The sequence below is a fragment of the Colletes gigas genome, unplaced genomic scaffold, assembly GCF_013123115.1.
Source record: "Colletes gigas isolate AHSC1104 unplaced genomic scaffold, ASM1312311v1 Colletes_gigas_Sc00021, whole genome shotgun sequence".
Classification (NCBI taxonomy): Eukaryota; Metazoa; Arthropoda; class Insecta; order Hymenoptera; family Colletidae; genus Colletes; species Colletes gigas.
Genome location: NW_025106650.1, coordinates 3,770,927 through 3,788,197, shown reverse-complemented (window position 1 = coordinate 3,788,197; position 17,271 = coordinate 3,770,927). Strand labels below are relative to the sequence as shown.

General features: G+C 39.7%; 1 protein-coding gene across 3 annotated transcripts in view; it reads right to left on the bottom strand.

Moving 5' to 3' along the window:
• LOC122401073 (putative polypeptide N-acetylgalactosaminyltransferase 9) overlaps positions 1-17,271 on the bottom strand; it is a 348,351-nt gene that overhangs the window by 259,237 nt on the left and 71,843 nt on the right. For all 3 annotated transcript variants that reach the window (XM_043403009.1, XM_043403011.1, XM_043403010.1), the window contains exon 2: positions 7,474-7,514. The gene's annotated coding sequence lies outside the window, so the exon portion shown is untranslated. The remainder of the gene's footprint in view (positions 1-7,473; positions 7,515-17,271) is intronic.

Genomic DNA, 17,271 nt, shown 5'->3' with positions numbered 1-17,271 from the left:
CCGGATCACCCTGTCGCTACCTGAATCACCCTGTCTCCCTCTATCTCTCTCAGTTGCTCTATGACATTCCTTGGATCTCTCCTCGGTGACCTAACTGCTTCAGGCTAGCATCTGCTTCTACCTGCGATCAAATATTTTCTGACCTTTCGGTTTCTTTCTTTACTAATTCCCGGTTGTCCGAGTCGTTCTGTTTTTCCATAAATTTTTAGTTGACTTAAAATTATTCCCAATGTGAGTACTATTCATAGAGAATTGATTTCTGTGTAAAATTCAAAGAGCCATAAGAAACAAACGACTCGAGAACCGAGGCGAAAGGTGGTCGTCGACGACAATGCTCGTCCACGTTCTGCGGTTGCGACACAGGAGCTGTTACATAAATTTCAACGGGAACAATGGCAACAACCACCTTGCGGAGAAAGATATAGCTGGGAATCGTTTCAACGTGGATGATTAAGTAAAGGATGCAACGTTAAAACGGTGCGTTTGCAAAGTTTCGCGGATCGTAACGTCGTAAATTTTACGAGTTCGAATAAATTCTGCGGGAGACACGTTTCAGAGAACATACTTTGAGAAAAGAAGAGAACGCGTTTCTTTGAAAATAACTTCGGTTGACCGATTCGCGCAAAAACCGGGTCGCTTTTATTAAACAGAATACCCGTTCACCTGTCCTCGAGTGATCCCAATAAATAAAGTGTCACGTGCAGCGCAACGGTTCCGAAATTCAGAGAAAACTAAGAAACGAGGAGACGATAAAGTGTATGGGGCTCCATCAGTCATATTGCGTCCCATTTATGGCGATCGAGGGCACTCCCATCTCCTCTCTTAATGCTGATAATATTTCAGTGGCGAGTCGGAAGGAAGGAGCTGCTAGTCGACCCGGAAGAAATTGCAAGAACCGTCGATAGTCATTGTCTGGATACCTGACGATGAATTGCTCCAAAGATTAATCGTCGATCGGCGTAAGCAAAGATCGTATCTCAGAAGTCGTGGACGCGAGAAGAAATTTATCAATATCCAGCCACCGGAGGCCTCGACGCTTCAAAAATCGCTTTACGACTAAGCAGCTGCCAAGAACTCCTAGAATCTCGCTATACAGTTACTCGCACTCTTATTCGTACACTGCAATGGTGTGATTCGCTATAAATAAAGAAAAAATTTGTTTCTTAACGAATCGAGTTTTTGAAACTGGTATAAATCCATTTTAAGGATTTATGTTTGAATATAACAAAAAGAAAATTTGTGAATGACGAAGTTAATGATAAAAAAAATTACTTGGTAAATAGAAGTAACACAATGTAATAAACAAGCTATTGTTACAAGATTAGAAGTTAGTTTATTATAAGTTGAAGGAATACAAGATAATAATGGGTTGAAATCACACTCGTTTCTCTCTCTTTCGTAGCGGTCGTTAGTCTTCCTGATCGCGAATTTCGCGTTGTTCGTGGATTCGTACCTCAGAGGAGGGGGTTCTCCCCACTTACGGTTCGTGGCTCGCGATTCCGGTATCGACTAGTTATCGATTGTCTCACAATATTTGGCAAAAATAAATGGAGAAAAAATTCACGAGGAATCACCCATTACAGTGTACTAATACGAATGTGGGTATAACTGGATATTTTTCCTGAAATATTTAATTATTCATGGTTTGAAAAGATAGTTCATCACCAGATATCTACCAAAAGAATTTAAGGATAGTAGATGTTATTTTCTGAACCTGTCGACAAAAGATTAATACCTCTAATTCGAGCAACGCCTGGGGCTTTCCGCGTTTCACGCGAAAGCTTTTCTTCTTTCACCGGGGCGTCTTAAGACTAATTTGAACTGCCTGAAGTTAATAAAGATGCACGATACCGTATGCAACGCGTAATACGCGTAATCAGGGAAAGGTAACGATACTTAATCGTCGTCGCTTCAGGAATACGAATGATCAATTTCTTGGCGCGGAGGGATGCGACTTCTATAACGACAAATAATGTGCCGCTATCGATCATGGCTGTGGCCGGGTTTTACAGCCCATTCGAGCATACAGGTACCACGGTGGACGATACGAGAAGTCTAATGAACTCGACGACGCGGCGCGCGGGGCTCTATCACTCTTCCACCATCTTTTTCTCGCGTCTGGCGCAAAAATCAGCGCCATCATGCAGATTTATACCTGCAAAACGTAACCTTTTTCCACGGAAAGAACCGGCCTCGGGATCGTTACCCTGCCGCAAGAACGTTATTAAATGGCCAACCGATTTTTCGGGACACATTTTAACGCCAAGTTACGGGGAAACGTCCATCGTTTTTTGTTTTTTTTGACAATAGTTCGTCCCACGCGACGATCGTTCCGCGACCAGCGAAATATCGATGTTTATCGCGAAATGATTCCGTAATTCTCGCCACGTTTCGGCAACAAACGCGATAAATGATGTCATTTTTGTGGAGATCATGCAAGATGCAAATAATTGTAAACTGGCGATGGTCGATATCCACCTTCCATAAATGGGTTATCGCGTCGTTAATATTCATATTCGGTGTACGAAGTATCACGATTCTCTCATATACGCGTCATTCTTCTATAACAGGATTATGCGAACAATAATATTTACAGGCTCCTCAAAACCTGACCCATTGTGATTGCCGCACGTTCGCGGACCAAATTGTCCATTCGAGATTTATAATCGATTTACAGAATAAATTGTTCGTTTGGAGACTTATAATTCGTAACGCAGAATTTAAATGGCTGGAAAAAATCATGTTAATTCTTCCACAATTTTGTTTGTATCTTAAAACATAGCCAGGAACTTAGAAATAAAAAATGGTTACGAGTAAAAGAATAATATGGTAAAGCGTGAAAGTGCAAAGTCCATATGTACGAGTAACAAATGTAATATGTAATATACGAAATAGCGTAGAAAGGAGAACAATGTAAAAAATTTCAGGGGTTATAAAACGTTTTACGATATGTTATAATACAAACATTCATTCGTTCTTGAAGTTCCTATTTCCTGTATGTAAAGGATGCTTACCAAGAGGGTCTACAATACATGAGTTATTACCGCAGGGAAGAAAATAGTAAAAATGGACGCGACGCAGCAAATATCACCCATGCATAGTATTTTAGAAATTTATAACGCTTCTAAAAAGTGCACAGAAACTTGAGGGAACGAAATAATTTAGCAGGAAATTGAAATTTAAGGAAACGAAGTAAACGCGTAGCAAGAAGCATGCACAGTCTAGATAAATAAAAGACTCTCTTAACAAACTACCTGTTCCAGAACATTCATCGCGCGGATAGAATTCTTTCAACGTACTCTTTTGGATTAAATAGCAGTAATAAATTGCTAGTTACCAGCGCAACGTTATTGATTTTAACGCAGTAACTTTTATTCCCAATAATTTAAACGTTTCGAACAGATAAATCGAATGGCTTTCCTATTTGCTCGACACGTCCAACGAAAGGTGCGCGAAATAAATATAAAATAATAATTTTGTCGTTCAATACAGTCAATCGTTCTGTTACAGCGATTCAAGCTGACCCGACCTACGCGTTTCTAATCTGCAATGCACGGTTCTCCTCGCAACTTCGAAATATGGAGCAACTTGCATCGAAACTCTCAAGATCGCGAGGCTGTTGGTCGCTGCCAATGGACAAAGGGGAATCTGCAACCCAAGGCAGCGGATTTCAGATTGGTTCCTCTTTGGAACGTACAACCACGACCGTTTGACTCTGTACAAACTTCTGAGATCACGAACTTGAACGCGTAATTGTTTTAACGCTCCAAATCGTGACGTATATTCCGGACTCCGGCGAAACTATGTATCAAGTAGACAGATCGAAACTATGGTTAAGTACGTCTTTATGGATCTTGGACTCTCCTATGCTCGTTGAGTTTCGAATTAGACGAGTATAGTTCTCGGCTGCGGGGCTACGATAAGTTCCTTGGCGTTACGAGAATACTAGCAATTGTAATTTTCGCTTTAAACATCCGTTTTGACGCTCGATGCTTCTTTACGAAATTATATAATTATATTCATGCGGTATGTTAAAGTAAAATTGTATTGCATCGCGTGAGTAGATCGAAGAGAATCCAGAAGCGATCAGACCTTCGATATTAGACGATTCCACTCGTGGAAGTTCTTGATTAATCTTCGAACAGTCGAGTAATCAAGATCAGCTAATTAATCAGGTAATCAATCAGTCAATTAGGCTCGATCACCCAATTGTAGTCGGTATTGTCGTCTGTTTATTACAGCATACGTTCGCGAAACCGATACACGTTCAATCTCACAAAATTAAGGGCAACTGTAAATCAGATTTAAGACGTCATGTATTAGGTGTACAAATAAATAATCCAAATTATCTTAAGCAGTTATAAAATCAAGTTTAAAGTCAATTTTCCCGCTCTTTTGCGGTCATATAGTGACATATAGCTAGTTAAAACAAAAGATAGTTTAGCGAAAGGCTCAACATAACCTTCAAAAGTATACTATTCAATAGAGTCGAAAATGGCAACAGATAAGATGCATATCCGACACTGCATTCTTTACGAATTCCAACAAGGGTAAAATGTTGCAAGAGCATGCGAATCGATTTGTTCCTTTCTCGGTGAAGGTGTTGTATCGTATGATGTGTGCGCATTTTGGTTTAATTGGTTTAAGCGGTAATTCGAGTCTAATCGACGAACAACGCCCTGGAGGCCCTCGGAAGTGCGACAACGATGATTTGGAACAACTGCTCGCTGAGCATGCGACACAAACGCAAAAAGAACTTGCAGAACAGTTAGGAGTAACCCAACATACGATTTCCAAACGCCTACGTGAAATGGGAAAGATCCAGAAAGAAGGAAAATGGGTTCCGCATGAACTCACTGTAACCAACAAAAATCAACGAATGGCAGCGTGTCTTTCTCTTCTCAATAAACAGCGTCGAAAGTCTTTCTTGTGGAAAATCGTTACGGGCGATGAGAAGTGGATACTCTATGACAATTCGAAACGCAGACAGTCATGGGTAAATCCCGACGAAGCGTCAATATCGGTTGCAAAACCCAATCGCTTCGGAAAGAAGGTTCTTCTCTGCATTTGGTGGGATATCAAGGGCGTGGTTTATTAGGAGTTGTTGGAATCGGGTGAAATAGTTACTGCGGACTGCTACCAATGTCAATTGATCTGCTTGAGTCAAGCATTGGAACGAAAACGTCCGTATACTGGCAAAGGGGAACGTCCAGTGAAATTGTTGCATGACAACACTAGGTCACATATTACTTCCCATAGAAATGTTGGAATCCGGGTGATCAAGTAATGCTCCTTTTGTATAATCAGAGTTTATTCATGACCGATGAACACACGCCGAACTCAACTATGAAGAATTTCCAATGGAAGTTGACTCTAGACAAGGCGTTAACACCCGCAGACTTCTTGTGCAACTCTAAGGCCCCCGGCTTTGCGGTCACGGGGATATATGTATATGTCTTAGCGATAGTAGGGGAGGAAGACCCTTAGACCTACTGACTAACGAGCCCTGTGACTAACATCGATGACGTATCGATGTTCCGATCGATGCAACACGCCTTATCCGATATGCACTTCAAATCAGTGGATGAGATCCGAAAATGGCTTGACGACTTTATCGGGCCCAAAAACGTAAAATTTTCTCGAGATGGAATTCATCAGCTGTCTCAAAGATGGCTTACAGTTATAGAAAGTAACGGCGAATACTTTGATTGAACAATTCAATTTACTTTTGTAACAAGTGTACGTGTTTGGACCGTGGTTGGCGTCGATAATGTTTAGTCTAAGCTAGAGTAGGTATCGGGTGAGGTGTTTAGGTTTAAGCTAAAATACATTCGGGGGGGCTGCGACTCGAACGTGCGTTTTGTTGAGATCATTATGAAGATAGGAATAAGGAAAGTTCAACTTTGACTGCAGGAACGGCACTCTGTATCGAACGTTAGTCGAGAGCAGTCACAGTTTTACGTTTATGATCTTTTACGTTTACGTTTTATGTCTTTCTTTTATGTTCTTCATGTTAAATAGTTAGTAAATATCAAATAGTATAGTTTATATAGTTACGTTTATTGTCCACGTGTTTGAATCCGACCATACGCCTCTGACCATCCTCGACAATCCTTACACTTTCTTTTAAAATAAACATTGAATGTGATTGAAAAAATTGGATCATTCATTTGTACACCTAATATAATGACAATTTATCTTGATTTTTCGTTTCCGTTCGCGTAAACGCTTATAAATAATTTCACTAACCTACATATCAACGTCGCGTCGGACGTTAAAACATAAAACGTTGCGCTCCGCGAAGACGCGCAAAAATGGATTAAAAATTTCACCGGGACATTTGCCTAACTCGGTTATTTTTGTAAAAGTTCGCGAACCACGGTTCGGGGAAGCGTCAATCCAAACTATCCGTTTATATAGCGGAGATACTCGCGCGCTGATACTTTCTTTCGAGAACATTATTTAGTGGAAAGTACTTATTCACGGGTGCAGTAAACCGGCCATTATAACTCTCCGGAGGCAAATAACCGCGGAGCTTACTCCACCATATCGCTCGTATTCATAAATCGAGCCACGAGATCTCTCCTAGTTGGACAAAAGGGTACGACGAATGTTACTCGCGAGAAAGACTATAACGGGAGGGGACTTGATAATGAGCCCAAGAAGATACGAAGGTATCGCGGAATAAATCCGTGGCTTGGAATAAATGATAAAGGCGCGGGGGGCGGGGAAAACGATCCTTGAGAAACACCGAAGCGGTGTTATCGAGGTCGTTGAATACGAGAACACAGGAAGATCTACCAGGGGGAAACGTAGCACTTCGCGCTGTTCTCTTGACCCTGGAGCACAACAGCGCTTAACGAGCTGAAAACCGTCCCGACGATCCTCCGCGAAACGGTCCATTTGTATCGTTGCTGCTTTCTTACAGGATGAAAGCCGAGATTTCCACGGGTATAAAATTATCATTACCCCGGCAGGCTCGAGCATTAAACATTCAAATGACTCGTTAAACATTTATCAGCATGCTTTTCCTTATCCGTTCGATTATAAATTATTCGGTCACTCGAAGATGCAGCCTCATCGTTTCGAATGCGCCCCGGAAGATTTCTAACTCGTAAATCGAAACTCTCGGAGCACGATTAAAAGCAAATTTTATGTAGAGAGCGCTCGACGATAAATAAATTCGAATTCGTTGATTTGCCAATAAAAAATTTGCATAGGACATTATCGCTTCCGCAAACAGGCTGTTATTAAGATCGAATAATAAAATTCACCGCAATTTTCCTCGTTATTAGCAACATGAAAAATCAGATTCGTTACTATTCTCGTGCAACAGTTAAACAATTACGCGAAAAGTTCCCCGGCCGAGATTCTCGTAATTAGTCGAGGCGGAAGCACGAAAGAATCGACGAAGGATTTTATTGGCTCGAGCCTAGAGACGATAATCAATTTTTCCAATGTCCAAGTACTCACCGTTTTGTAGACGGAGGCAGAGGTTCCAAGGCGGTTCGATTCTGAAACAAAAACGAAGATAACCGATTAGTACGGGCGGGTGATCGGTCTCGGTCGAGATTTTATCGAAATTATTGCCTCCCTTTGTCCGACGAGAAGTAAGTTTCTCTCGGTCCAGCGTCACGCAACGCTGGAAGCTGTATTAAAAATTCAAAGGTGGGTCTGCCGGATGGACCGAAGGAGGAGAACAGAGAGGCGGAGGGAGAATTGAAAGAGAAATTGAACTTCTAACTCGGTTGCGGCGTCGACGAAAAAGCACCCCTGACCTTCGAGCACTCCAGAGACGATCATTCCTTCCCTCTTTCATCTCCGGGGATTCTTTGCCTTTCCCTCTCGACAAGAAGTTTCATTCGTCTCCCGCGCTTCCAGCCTTTTTCCCTTCGAAACTACCGAAGAAATGTATTACATCGGACTCCGTGTAATACCGTCGGAAGTCCGACCTCACGCGGAAGTCTAGCCTTCGATGTGTCTTCGCTACGAAACAACCAACAATTTGCGAAACAAACTCGAATTCCTTTGTTAACAGTATAGAACGCCTAGGCAATTAAACATGTTAATAGAAGATATATTTCATATTTAAAATCGAACGTAGTGTACGATGCGTTAGAAGTGGACCTTAATCGTGAAAATACCATTGGAAAATAAACAACCAACACTTTTCCTTTCATTTCAATTCGTGAAACAAACTCGAATTCCTTTGTTAACAGTATAGAACGCCTAGGCAATTAAACATGTTAATAGAAGATATATTTCATATTTAAAATCGAACGTAGTGTACGATGCGTTAGAAGTGGACCTTAATCGTGAAAATACCATTGGAAAATAAACAACCAACACTTTTCCTTTCATTTCAATTCGTGAAACAAACTCGAATTCCTTTGTTAACAGTATAGAACGCATAGGCAATTATATATGTTAATAGAAGATATATTTGATATATAAAATCGAACGTAGTGTACGATGCATTAGAAGTGGACCTTAATCGTGAAAATACCATTGGAGAATAAACAACCACCACTTTTCCTTTGATTTCAATTCGTGAAACAAACTCGAATTCCTTTATTAACAGTATAGAACGCCTAGGCAATTAAATATGTTAATAGAAGATATATTTAATGTTTAAAATAGAATGTAGTGTACGATGCGTTAGAAGTGGACCTTAATCGTGAAAATACCATTGGAGAATAAACAACCACCACTTTTCCTTTCATTTCAATTCGTGAAACAAACTCGAATTCCTTTGTTAACAGTATAGAACGCCTAGGCAATTAAACATGTTAATAGAAGATATATTTCATATTTAAAATCGAACGTAGTGTACGATGCGTTAGAAGTGGACCTTAATCGTGAAAATACCATTGGAGAATAAACAACCAACACTTTTCCTTTCATTTCAATTCGTCAAACAAACTCGAATACCTTTGTTAACAGTATAGAACGCCTAGGCAATTAAACATGTTAATAGAAGATATATTTCATATTTAAAATCGAACGTAGTGTACGATGCGTTAGAAGTGGACCTTAATCGTGAAAATACCATTGGAGAATAAACAACCACCACTTTTCCTTTCATTTCAATTCGTGAAACAAACTCGAATTCCTTTGTTAACAGTATAGAACGCCTAGGCAATTAAACATGTTAATAGAAGATATATTTCATATTTAAAATCGAACGTAGTGTACGATGCGTTAAAAGTGGACCTTAATCGTGAAAATACGTGGACGAAAATATTTTGCAAGGCGTACGCCGATAGCAAATATCATTGGAAAATTGGTAAACGAAAGCGAGTATTTTGAAGAGTCTGAACATAACGAGAAACGACTATTATCGACAGCTGTCGACGATATCTAGATTCTAGGTCTGGGTAGAGATCGTCGATCGCTTATTACGGCCAGGAGACACGAAGAGGTTTATTAAGCGACCCATTTTTCTCGACAGAGTTGCACTTTTCCAAGGGAAATAAAATTCCGTAACGCGGAAACAGTAACGCGATAAATATCGTGTTTAAATTATACATTGAGCAAAACAATTTTTTAGATTCCGCACTATCGCGTATCGTCGGTCGCGTGCAAAATAGGGACGAGAGGAAAAGAGAACGAATAACCATAGAATATGTTTTTCTCTGCGCCACGATTTTACGACCGTACGAAATATTTATATTTTTCTACAAACTAGAGCAACGATAGAATAAAAAATTCTTTTATTCTTTTATTTTGCTATCGAGGAAGTTTAGCTACAGGCGACCGCGATTCGTTACAAATATTTCTCTCTTACGCTGTTATTCGAACACGTTGACTTCCAGAACAAATCCCCCCCAAATTGTCTATGAGAACGAAATTAACATATCCACGATTTGTCATGGAACTTATTTTTACAGGATTCCTATCTAGTTTTATTTTTTTTTTCGTCGATGTGCTAGACTCTTTCGAGTCGCTGATTCAATTAGAGAAATCGTTTTGTGTTGCTTATCAAATTTCAAGTAATAGGAAGTGGTTCGGTAACGCGTCGACTCCGATAAAAATTAATTAGTCCTGCGATCTTAGGGAGCGAGGATAATCACGCGGTGGCAGTCTTTATCGTTGGTAGGCGCGCGAGAATATAAATCGCTACGGGCGCTATCGTTGACTCGCGAGCGTGCAGCTTGATTCTTTGTTGCTCGATCCAGCGAGACGTCGATCAACCCTTTCTGCCACATATCCCTTTTAATTAAAACGAGCCTCGCCGGTGCAATAACGAATTCCGAGGCGACGCGGTAATGGCCACGGGCAAATGGGTCTATTGCAGCTGCAATTAACGTTACGTCGCAATTAATATCGAGTCAACGAAGCGTCGACGCGTTTTTCCATGAAATCGCATTTAATCGACGGACAGGGCTGGAATTTCGAGAGGTGACTAATTCTGAACCTGTTTGCCCGTATCTACAACTTTTGTGTCAACAATGGACGCCGACAAAGTTGGGCAAATTTTATTTCCGAATATTTTTTCGTAATTTGCTTTAATTTAAATTTCATTTCTGACAAATTATAATATATAACTAGCAAAGTCCCCAAAATGTGATTCATATTTTTAAAAACTGTATTTGCTTTTTAATTGCTAGAAATATTGAACCGACGCAGCTACAGTTTTTTAGCTTTTTTAGTTTATGCACAAAATTCAAACTATAGACCTTGTTTAAAACATTTTATTCGTGCGGAGATAAAAATATGAACTATAGATGTAGAATGATCGATGGTAGACTATTTCTCAATAGAATATAAAATATTTTTAGCTGTATTAACGAAAAGGGTGTTTTTATTAAATATATTCTTGGTATCTGACATAAACGTAGACAATCCTTAATGCTGGTTTTTCATACTAAACAGGATGGCTTTGAAACGGATGGCAGCCGTACAGGAGGTGGGCTGAGGCATACTTAATGAGGCAAATGTTGTCAAAGAAATCGTTAAGGATATCAGTATCGTTATTAACGTCGTCTGAGCTTCAGTAAATTTTCAAACTAGGAACATCATTTTCTTCAATAACGCTGAATTTCATTTACCTCGTTAACGCGTTTACGAATTGGGTAACGTGTCTGCCTGCGACTGATTATGTGAGATTATTTGGTCGTAATTAGAATACAGAAAGATCGATAGTCGACGGATAGTACTATATTATCATCGATACAGGTTGTCCAAAAAGGTATTGACCCGAATTTATTAAAAATAGATGAAAAAAATTTATATAAACTTATATCCGAAATTGCTTTATTGAAAAAATGATAAGCTTTTAAAGATATTTACTATTATTTCCAATACAAATAGAATATTTCAAAGAGTTCTACTATCGTTAATTCGACAAATTCTCTACATTCTTACAGAGGGAGGAATCGTCGAACATTTTTTACAACTACCACAATAAATCATAAATATCTTCACAAGCTCATATCTTTTCAATAAAGCATTCTCCATCGATTTGACCTCAATAAAACGTAGTATAAGTTTGGTTTCAACCTTTTCGAAATACCCTGTATTTACAAACATTAACAGAAGTAGAAAGAGCGTGTAATAGTCGGGCACTCGATAGTACGAGTACGCCAAGAACTTTCAAAATAAATTTTCTCAAAAACAATGACCCCCTGCCTTAAATTCAAAATTGTTTCGAATAATCGCGGTGTGGCTCGATATGGGAGCCAAGAATTAATTTGTAGACCTTTTGGCGGAGACTGGATCTCCATATTCGATTAATCCTGTAAACAGGAAACGCTATTTACGAAACAAATCGTCCCGTTCTTAATTTGTAGACCCTTTGGTTTACTATGGAGACTGGATCTCCATATTCGATTAATCCTGTAAACAGGAAACGCCATTTACGAAACAAATCGTCCCGTTCTTAATTTGTAGACCCTTTGGTTTACTATGGAGACTGGATATCCATATTCGATTAATTCTGTAAACCGGAAACGCCATTTACGAAACAAATCGTCCCGTTCTCACGGCTCGTCGAGACGTTTCCGTCCGTCGTCGAGCGGCTCTGAATTTTCCACACCTCGCACGTCTTCTATTAGGTTTTCTATGAACAGTTCTCGTACGTGCGCTATTGTACGCCGTAAACTCCCCCGTGCACCTACGCGAATCCTCGTGCCTCGTCGCCAAACTGTCTCATGGACGCGTGTACAGCTTCTATTATGTTTCCCCGTGAATTTCTTTCTTCCCCAACCCCCTCCCCCCTCGTTGCATCGGTGTGCAATTTTTCCCTTACATTTTACCCTGAAATTTTCCTTCCTGGCGCACGCGTTCTATCTTAATGCTGCGCCACGAAACTTTCCTGCAGTTTCTACGTGCTCCTGGCACGCTTTACAGGCTACATGTAAATAAGCTGGCCGACCGTCCGCGCGCGGAACCATCCTGCGGATGTGTGCGCGACCCGACGATTATTAAAGCAGCTATTATATGCGCGCGTGACATTATAGTTCACGGAAAGAGAGTGATAGAGGGTGTGGGAGAGAGTGGGAAAGCAAAGGTGCTCTTAGCAAACTGACGAGGAGCATAAATCAATACCACCTTGACTCGTGTCCGGAGCCCTCGTGTACTATTAGCTCGACTAAATTCGTATTCGTACGAAAAAATAATCGAATTAACGTAAATCAAACGATATTTCCGGCAGGGGTTATTTTTGACCCTTATATATCACAATATTTATCTATTTGGACTTCTGTAATGTGTAATAATATCGAATGGTTGTTTATTAACGAAAGAAACGGTCGTGAATTTCGTAACGTTGGATTTACGGGACCGTGCTTGGTTTAAATATTAATCGACGGAACGTGGGTAAGGATCCCGATGTTTCTGTCGTCCGTGAAAATGCGATAAATCGATAAGACGAGGTTAACCAGGGTACCGAAGGAAAGATTTGATTTGCGTAGCCCTGGGGTCTCTCAGCCAGATGGACTTCGCGGGGCGAATTCATTGGGCGGTCGTTCTTTTATGATGCATGAGATTTCCACGATCCCTGGATAATGGAATGGGAAATAAAGTGCGAACAATTCCGTCACTCCCAGTTCACTTCGAGTTAGGACATTCGCGCGAAGAAGTGTGCGCCACACGCCCACACAATGGAACATTGTTTGAGTGGCAAATGCAGCCTCCAGACCCGCTGGAATGTAAATTTGTCCGCGAAACTGGTCGACGATCGCTTTAAAATTAGACGATATACGGGTAAACGTCCATTCCGAAACGTGACTTTTCTAAACAAGTAAAACACAATCGGGGAAAAATCTCGTGCCGTTTTCAATGCAGATTTTACATCCCAAATTCACCCTTTCACAGTTTGAACTCACCATAAATACCTCTATTATTATTTGAAATCAATGTTACCACAAATATGTAAATAATAAAATATATAGCAAAGATGAAAGGAGAGAATCTTCAGTTTCATTTGAGGAGCTTGTTACTCTGAAATTAGTAGAATATTAAAAATACTAGAAATTTTCATATTTTCTGCATAACTGAGCCATCGTTAGAAGAGATAAACCTTCTCCTTTGAAATGATTTTTGATTTATGTCGATCCGACTTTCCGTTTTGGAGATATCATCGTGTAAAGAAAAGCGTAATTTTTAAAATTTCACTCTCCGTCTTACGAAAGCCTATTAACGCGTATTAAAGATACTAAAACTTTAGATGCGTGCAGTTTCAAAACTACTAGTGTTTTATTAATAATTGAATCACTGTTGGTAGCAGCAAAGCCTCCTCTTTAAAATGGTTTTTGGTTTTTGTCGATTGGACTTTCCGTTTTCGAGATATCGTAATTTATGTAAAAGGTAATTTTTTCAATTCGACTATCTCTGTCTCCGTCTAACGTGTCGGACCTCTTTGTCTCGCGCGTGAGTCATGACAAACGTAGCCGAGTGATGTCACGTTTACTATTTACTACGAGCACGTGCGGTCAACGACCTTGGCCAGGCCGTAGTGAGAGTTCATTCATCTCGCGACGTAAACAAACGCTTCGAACCCTTATATCTTCGAAACTAGCCAGCGCATCGACTTGAAACTAAAATCATCATATCTTCGGAACTAATTATGCTATCGACTTGAATGAACAATCATTTTAAAGGGCTCTTCATCCTCTATCCGATGAACACAACAACTATTATAATTTATGCTATCTTCTATGTTTATTTTGACATTTACTTTGACACTCGACTTGAAACAAAAATAGCTATATCTCCGGAACTAATTAGGCTATCGACTTAAATGAACAGTAATTTTAAAGGGCTCTTCATCATCTATCCGATGAGCATAACAACTATTATAATTTATGCTATCTTCTATGTTTATTTTGACATTTACTTTGACACTCGACTTGAAACAAAAATAGCTATATCTCCGGAACTAATTAGGGTATCGACTTAAATGAACAGTCATTTTAAGGGGCTCTTCATCCTCTATCCGATAAGCACAATTATTATAATTTATGCTATCTTCTATGTTTATTTACACATTTACTTTCACACTACACACCCAATGAAGTTTAGAAATTTCTATCGATTATACGACTGGTGTGCGATGCAACTGAATTATAAATTATTTATTTAATCTAAAAATGAATAAAGTGTCGGTAAGTTTAGTGTCAATGCTACGAACGCCCAAAAAATTTATTTTCAACGTTTTCGTTTATCCGTGAATAATCGTTGCGTTCCAATAAAATTATGTTCGATGTAAAATCTTGTACACCTTCGAATGCTGGTTGCTCTTCCGTCACTATTACGGGCGCAATCAAGCGAGCGGTATCCCCGATTTTCTCGCGTCGCGATAAATGTCGACACGAATCGAAAATCAATTAGCTCGTAATGCGACGTATTCAGCGGCACGCGAAATAAATTTAATCGCTGTCAACGGAATCCGTAGACCCATTAGCCGGCGCTACCTGGAATCATAAAATCAACTATGGCTCGGTAATAATCCAAACGCATCGTAAACAAGCATCGATAGCGAGCCTGAAAGTAATCACGAACTTTTGTCTGGCACCGTCGTAAAATCTACTAGAATCTACATAATTCTATCCAATTGTAATGCAAATACTATCATTCACAGTCTGATAAAATTATGTTCTCCCTTTCGCTACGCTCGGTGGAAAACGGGGCTACCAAACATTATTTTAACTTGCGATCTGACGGTATACGATAACTTTTATTTCTTTGTTTATACCGTACCGCTGGGTATTTCTTTGCTTTCCATGCTGAGGAATTGTTAATACGCTTCTACCCGGAGAATGGCCGCTAGATTGCAGAAGCTGCTTAATAATAGAATGGGCCAAAAATCGATGTAGATGCGGCAAGTGCTCATTTTCCTCCGAACTCCTGAATTTTTTATCTCCACGCTCGAGAATAAAAACCGCAAACGTTCTGCTTATTCCATGCTTCGCAACGATCTTCCAAAAATTTCGTAATTTAAAAATCCCATTTTATATGCAAACAGAAGCTAGAAAAAAATATAAGACAAAGCAAATCCGATTAATCCAGTCTATAAAAATGTCCTGACGAAATTCGAAAATCAATTATGATAATGGGAGTTGCATTTGGATTAAAAAAAGAAAAAAAAATAGGGATTCGAGCGTCGAATAAGTTGCGTGAAAAAGCAAATTGGAGGGTCAGCCAGGCGAGTATAATATGCGTACGCGCATAATGCATGCGTATCGGTAATAAGGAGCTCCGGCAATTAGAGCCGAATAATTAAAGGGTCGTTAGTCTCGACGGCCGCTAAAGTAACTCGGCTAGCGCGGAAAGGGAACGGAAATGGAGTCCAGAATCTTCCAAGCTGGACGAGGCCGTCTCTGAATTACAGAAACTGCATCGATCGCGTCAGCTCCGTCTTAATTTCCAACGAACGTTTCTACGCGGAATGCAATAATCGTACGTTAAACGTGACACAACTCCCCATATAATTAGTGGCGGGGAATGTCGCGTTATAATACGTTCACAGTGCCGCTGAAGCACGTAATTACCGCGAGTTTCTCTTGTCCCTGACAGAGCGTGCCAACAAAGAAATATTAGATACGCCCTTTTATTTGGAAAGATCGTGCATCGTACGCGCTTTATTTCGTTCATTAGCGCCAACGGCTATTAAAAAACGAAAACGCGAATAAAACCGGGGCAGCTACGCTTAAAAGCACCGGGCAGGAAAATCGTTACAAAATAAACTCTTCTTTGGGAACTTTTTTTCGTGTCTTAAATCTCCCTTTATGGCGCACTTGGCCTAGAAAGTTTCGCTTTATAAAGTAATTTTCTACGCGTTAAATGAAAATCGTTACTGATAGTAATAGAGAGGTTGAAAAATAAATTATGACAGAATTCTGAAATGCTTTTTCAAAGTTTCCCAGAGCTATTGTGAAAAATATATAAGATTTTTAGAAATTCATGGCGAAAGAAACGACTGTAAGTAATACTTCTACCCCCGCCCCCTTAATTCCAAAGAAAATATTACTCGTAGGATAAGACGGTATGATAATAATATGGTCCCATGCTTGTTAATTTTAAAATAATAGTACGATGTAAGCTTTACCACCTTGGTTAACACTTCATCAGCCTCACCACCGTCCACCCATAACTTCCGTTTCTTATGGCGCGTGAGTTCAAAACTTAAATCTTATTTCACACGTAATTAGATCCATATTTTAAATTATGTATTCATGTATGCAACCACGCGTACTGAAATCCAATGCGTGTCCACCGTTATTCATTTGATTTGTCTCCGGGTAAAAAAACACACGAAGTCGCGAAAAACATTGAACAAAGTGAAATAAAATATACCCGAGCTGCGTGCGGGGTTTGTATCGCGGGCGAAAAAAAATAGTTTCGCGAGATCGAAACTCATTCCAGGCAACGCGTGTAGACACACTTAGGCAAAAAATTCTTATTGGAATGATCAAACAATATACTGTGCATTCGCCAACAACAAACTCGTTCCGATAAAAACTTATTCTCGTACGTTTCCATTCGAATAAACGTTCTTCAAAGCTACAGAGTAAACTTTGTGGTTTCCATAAGTGACCATTTTTTATTCGTATAAATTTTTCGCTAGCAGAATTTTCCAACATTTACAACCTCTTCATGCATTCGTTATAGACGCGAAAAAATGAACGAACGTCCAAACGTTTTACAACTTTCTCGCATACGTATTATAAACTTGTAAAACGTGTGAATTTCCAAGTTTTTACAAACTACAAAAATTGAAAAAGTTTGGGAGTTCTTACGCTTTGTAGGTTCCATCTCGATTCAATTTAT